Source organism: Benincasa hispida, unplaced genomic scaffold, assembly GCF_009727055.1.
Source record: "Benincasa hispida cultivar B227 unplaced genomic scaffold, ASM972705v1 Contig66, whole genome shotgun sequence".
Classification (NCBI taxonomy): Eukaryota; Viridiplantae; Streptophyta; class Magnoliopsida; order Cucurbitales; family Cucurbitaceae; genus Benincasa; species Benincasa hispida.
In genome coordinates, this window is record NW_024065007.1 from 580,701 (window position 1) to 587,119 (window position 6,419).

The window sequence follows — 6,419 nt, forward strand, 5'->3', positions numbered from 1 at the left end:
CCACAAATACTCTTCCAAGACTTATAACTCCAGCTTTCAGAGACTGTCTAACTTCAAGAACGTTCGGTGTTTTCACTCTCTCACGCCTCACGCACTCTCTCACGCAACTGAGCAGAGAATCCAAATGATCAAATTTAGAGATCGAAACACATCGCATAAATCAACCTCCAACATCAAACATCCAACTCAAGTTCAACTCCACGAAACCACGTTTTCTCTCGGAAAATCCTCGTGGTGAACAACTATGATTCCGTTGATCGAACAATTTTAAATTTTTAGTTATATTATATAAAATTATATGTATTCACAAAACTCCAATATAAATTTTTAATAATTTCTCTAATCTTAAAAATGTTTGGTACATCAAACATGACTCTTTTAGCTTCTTGTCTTTTTTTAAAAAAAAAATAATAAATTCCCTATCTTATACAAAACTTTCATAATAAGAAATTCAGAATATCCCACTATTTCAAAAAAAACAGCCTGAGATCGGTCAACTGGAGATATTAATACAACAATTTTAGTAATATGAAGTGGATTATGAACTTGGATGAAGAGTAATCCACATTTATTTATTTTTTAAGTACAAAACTTATAAGGTGGGAGAATAATCCCTCGACTTTATCACTCCTTTAATATTATATAATATTAAAAAACATAAATATTAAGGACCACCGCAACTAGTTTAGTGGTAAATTTACGTCTAACTTCCTCTATACCCCAAATTGAAGTATTTGTTTTTAACTAAATCTTATAAGTATCTGTCAATAAAATTTCTGAACTCAACATTGATAGTAATTACACTTAAACTAAGCCCGTTTGGTCTTTCTTATTAATTCTTTGGCCAAATTAAACTAAAGTGAACAATTAATAAGTAGCAATTTGCTAAAAAATTATTAATGTCCAAGGTTAGGATTATTTTTCAATTTCAATTTAATTATCATTTGACAGGTTTGATTCAAATATTTAATTTATTCCTTCATCCGAATACTTTGTCTTTTTATTGATGCAGCTAGATTAATTTTTTAAGGTAAAAATGAATATTCTTCAACTCAATGATATTTTACCATTTAATTTTATCCATAAATACAAGTGTATTCTTTAAATATATAAGTGTTTTAAAAGAAACAAATAAAATAACATCAGGTTGTTGGGCTTTCAAAATAATATTTTTTTTTTTTATTTAATTATTAACTTAAAAAGTATAATGAACTATACTTTTCTTCTCCTTTTAAAGTTTAATAATTGCAACGTGTCCTTAGAAAATTGTATTAAAACTTGAATAATTAAATAGAATTGTTTATACCTAAAAGGCCAAATCTGAACCTAGTTTAATGAGTGAGGCGCTGAAAATAAATAGATGAGTTTTTGGTTGAGAAGAAATTTAGCCTGTTTTAGTACTAGTTTCTCTATTAATTAATTAATTACTTGATATATTTATTTTATTTTATAGAAATTATGATTGTTAGAAAAGTAGTACCATAAAGTTACTTGCCACAATGCAAGAAAATGTTCCATCATATAGTATTGTCTTTACTCATAACAAAAGGACAATCATATAGTGACTATACTACTGTGAATTATGTGATGCATTTCAACTTTCAATTATAACTAATATGAATCTCATAAAATAATAATAATGATTGATGATCATAATAATAAGGATAGCATAAATAGAATTCAAGCCCAAATATAAGATATGTAGTAATAAGGAATAAAAAATAATTACATATATAGATAAAAAAAATAGTAAAAGACTAAAAAATTCATGTCTAGCCAGCCATTTTGTTCGCTCTTTTGAAATTTTCTCAAATTAAAGCTATTACTGATAGCTGTATCAGTGATAACCACTAATAGCGGCTATCAGCTGCTATCGCTAATAGCTTCTATTCAAAATGCATCAATGAATAGTTGCTAATTAGCAATCACTTTCAATTTGAGAAAAATTTAATACAATTTGAAATAAATTAAATTTTAATTGCTATCAATTATTAGTAGCTATCATTGATTCACTTTTCATCAATTCGGAATCAAACGTTTGAAAATATTACTACTTAAGGCTATCAGTGGCTATCAATGATAGATTTATAAATATGATTAACTTTGAAAAGAAGACCAACAACTTTGGGATTACCATACGTAGTTATCCACTAATATTTTTATCATGGCTAATCATTGATAGCACAGTCCGTTATAACTAATTAGACCTTGCATCAATTAGAATCAACCTTAAAATATTAAATTAGACTAATCGATGATAGACTCTATAACTAAGTTATCAACATCTTTGAAAAAAACTCGAATATAGATATACCTAAAGTTTATCCGATATCACTAACTTCATCATATTGTGGTTATCAGTGATAGCTTCTTTCCTGATAATATCACTAATAAGATGCTATCAATGATCTCACTGATATCATGCTATTAGTGATAGTTTCTCTATCACGATAACGTGCTATCAGTTGTAGCTTTTATCATCATGAAACGTGCTATCAGAATAGCTTCTATCATCGACAACATGTATTAGTATTAGCTTCTATTCAACTGGTAACATGCTATCTAGTAGTGGCTTCTATGCAATCATAGCCACTGAAAACACATTTTTGCCGCGCTTTCTTATCCTTTCCAAACATTTATAAGTCTTTTTTCTTTTTTATGATAGCTTTTATTCACTGATAAACATACTACTTGTGCTAACCTCTAAGGCATTTTCCACTTATATTTTAGTTCGAGATTCAACTTTATTAATTAAATTCACTAAGTTGTGCTATCAATGATAGATTTTCTATAAAGTGGTATTAATACGAAATAAAAAATGGAATAAAGCAAGAGCTGAAGAAAGAAAATAAAAATAAAAAACAAAGGAATAAGGCAAAAATCGAAAGAAAGAAAAGAAAATTAAAAAAGAAAGGAAAAGAAAGAAAAGAAAAAAATAAAGGAAAGAAAAAAAAAGGGAAAAAGAGGAATGAAAAAAGAAAATAAAAAATAAAGGAAATAAGCAAAAAATCGGATAAAAGGAAAGAATAAAATAATAATAAATAAAAGAGAAGAAGCAAAAACTGAGAAGTGAAAATAAAATGAAAAAATGAAAAAATGGAGGGAAGAGGCAAATAGACGAAGAGAAAGAAAATAAAAAGATAAAAAATGTACATAAAATAAGAATAATGGGGAGCGAATTGGAAATTAAAAAAAAATGAAAGTCGACTAATAAACTCATCCATATTTGCAAATATTTTTAAAGAGTGTAATATACTTTTAGATTTTTTCTCTTATTCTATAGTATTAACACCGTTCAGTATGGAATAAAATGAACTCAGACAAAAAAAAATACAAAGTAATTAATATTTAAACCAGAAAAGGATGCAATTATATTATTTTTGTTTAGATATGGTTTATTAAAGAAGAAGAAAATAATTGTTACCCTAAATAGTATTTTTAATTTCCTCATTTATTAAATAAAAACAAAATATTCGATTTTATATGATAAAAACAATTGAATTTTATTTTTGAAATTGGTCTTTTTGTTTCTCTGAGTATGCTTTTCTTAAAAGAATTAAAAAGATTAAGAAAATAGGAAAATCTCAAACACCAATATAAAGAGTTAATTATTGAGGCATTAATTAGTGGAAATTACCATCCATTTAATAAAAGGTTTTTAAAGTCATTTTAACGGTCAACCTCATAGTGGCGCCGGGGGACTGGGCGGCCACGCATCCCCACGTTTTGAATTCCAAATTCTTAAACTTACCGCTTTTAACTTTTACTAATTTCCAACCGAACTTTCTCATTGCTGCAATTTCCAGTCCTACACCCAAACAACAAGAATCCTCAAGAAAACTCTCTTACACTGCATTGGAACGCGTGACGTTAACGTCACCTATTATTTTATCCCCAATTTTACTATTACTTTTTTCTATTAAGACCTACTATCTTCGTATTAGAATGCATATCAATGTTACCGAACTAAACTCATTTTTTATCCTATTTTTACTATTCTTTTAGTATAGCTTATGATTAATTTTTTTCTCCTTTTTTTAATGAAAGGGTCTTTTTAGTCCAAATGAACATAATTCTATTAGTATAAATTTGTCAATTATTAGAAGTCAGATCTTCTTAGTTGAGTTATGAAATTTGAAATTAATATGGAGTTAATATATCTGTGGAGTTAGGAAATCTATGTGTTTGGAATATAGAGTTGTGAATTAGAAAAGTCTGTGTTTAAGAGTGCATATTTGAGTTATTAAATGAAGGTATTTGGTGAAGTTTTTTGTAATCTAAAAAAGTATGATTTTTTTTGTGGTTATTTTTGTTTGGCTTAACTTTTTGTTTAAGCTTTCACTTGCAATTATATTATTTTTTTTCATAATTTTAACAATTAATTGAGATGTCAACTTAACACCTACCATATATTATTATAAATTTTATATTTAAACCATTGTACATGAGGTAGACAAAAAATTATGGTTTCATACAACAACAAAATTATATAAACTTTTCACATTAATGGGGAGTATGAATGTAATATGCACAAAAAGTAGGTCATCAAGGGGTTTACGATTTTGCATTTGGCATCATATGTAAAATTGTTGATTAAGGTTTATTATACATGTATGTTGGTTATGTGATCAAAACTTCGCATTAACTAGATAAAAGGATGATCATGATTATATAAAGAGTGTTAACAACTATCACTAATCGTATGAGGTCTTTTGAGTGAAAACAAAAGTAAAACTCAAAAGGGTATAAAACCAATATGTAAGACGACCATTAAAATACCATGAACAAATAATTTCAAATTTTTGTATTTAAACAACTTTCATCCCTACACAAGTTCTTTTTGTTTCTTTTTTTTTAAGTATAATGAATCAATTGTGTTGGCTGTTAGAGTTAATTATTGGAGATATATCGATGAAGTTGAGTTGGACAAAATTTGGTCATCAAAGGTGGCAGTTGTATAGAGTTGAAACTTTGAAGGTGGTTCATGTAGATAATTGTTGAAGGTGGTTGTTGGTTAGAAGTGGTTGTCGAAGGTCGGCGTATAGGAGGTGTGTTGTCGAAGCATATCGTTGATGGTGGTTGTTGCCAAAGTTGGGTGTGGGAAATGGGTCAGTAGAGTTGATCGTCAACGATGATTATTGGATGTGGTTTGTCGGAGCATATCACCAACAATCATTGTCAAAATATATATAGGTCAATTGAATCTTTTTAAAAATAATATTCTTGTTTTTTATTTAAAAATAAACTAAAAAAATTGAAAAAATTACAAATATTTAACAAGAAAAGGAAAAAAAAAAAAGTAAAAAAACTAATGGAGAGAGAGAGAAGAGGGAGGATGGGAATCGAAGAACAGAGAAAGAAAAGAAAAAGATAACCGTAGAATAACTACCGCTAATATTTCCCCAAATCTCTCTGGTGTTCTTCATAACAGACTCAAAAAAGTATTAACTTTTTTTCTTCCTTTTCATTCTCATTTCGCTAAGGGATTAATCTTTCAGTGTTATTAATCAACGTCGTCGTTTTTTCCTTTTGCCCCCTTTTGATCTGCAAGCCGGACTTTTTGGCTTTGGTCGGCGTGCATGTCAATTTCCAACCTTCTTTCCCTTCTTTCCCTTCTTTCTCTTCCATTTTCTTTAATCCCATAAATAAAATGTAAATTATTGCGTCCCCAATTGTTGGATTGTTCAACCTTTTTGGTGGGCCTTTGGTTTTAATCTTATACAAATTAAAAACTGCCTCTGGGTTTTGTTCAATACTTTCTTTCTCTCTATTGGGATCGCGATTTTTCCTCTGATTTCTTTTTTTGTTTTTGATTTGTGGGTTCTCTCTCCAAAACGATTTGCTGGCTTTTTGAAATTTTGATGGGTAATTTTCGTTCTGTGAATCTGATTTCTTTTGTTATTGTTCTTGGTTTTGCCTGTTGATGGGTTCTGATCGTTTGAGTTTTTTGTGTTCTAATCTCTACATCCTTTTTCATGAGCTTGATCTGTTGGATTTTTGTTTGATAATTTTGCTGCTTCTTGATGGGGTGTGATCTGTTATGAGAATTGGGTTTTTTCTGTTTTTGTTATTGTCTAATTGATTGATATTCAACAATTGTTCGGTTGACTCCATTGATTGATTTCTTCTGCAATTTAATAGCTCTTTGCCTTTTCCTTAGATTTTAATTTTCTTTTTCTATTTGGTTATGATACTCTTTACCTAAAATCTTTGTTTTTGGTGTTCTCAAATTCCTCTTTCACAATCTGCCTCTGAGTCAATTTGTTCTTCTCCAACCCCCCAAAATGGTTGTTTAAGAATTCTGTTCTATCAAAGTCAAACTGTCTATGTTTGAATCTTTTTGTCTTCCTTCGCTTGGTTGTCGTTGGGCGGGTCCAGAGAGGAGGGAGAAAGGGTTGTTTTCTTCATAATTATGCTGC

General features: G+C 28.9%; 1 protein-coding gene across 3 annotated transcripts in view; it reads left to right on the forward strand.

The window, feature by feature from the left end:
• The first annotated feature begins 5,524 nt into the window (after window positions 1-5,524).
• Window positions 5,525-6,419, forward strand: part of LOC120069890 (myosin-binding protein 1-like) — a 4,735-nt gene continuing 3,840 nt past the window's right edge. For 2 of the 3 annotated variants that reach the window (XM_039021715.1, XM_039021716.1), the window contains exon 1: window positions 5,525-5,865. The gene's annotated coding sequence lies outside the window, so the exon portion shown is untranslated. The remainder of the gene's footprint in view (window positions 5,866-6,419) is intronic. The other variant, XM_039021714.1, reaches the window with a different exon arrangement.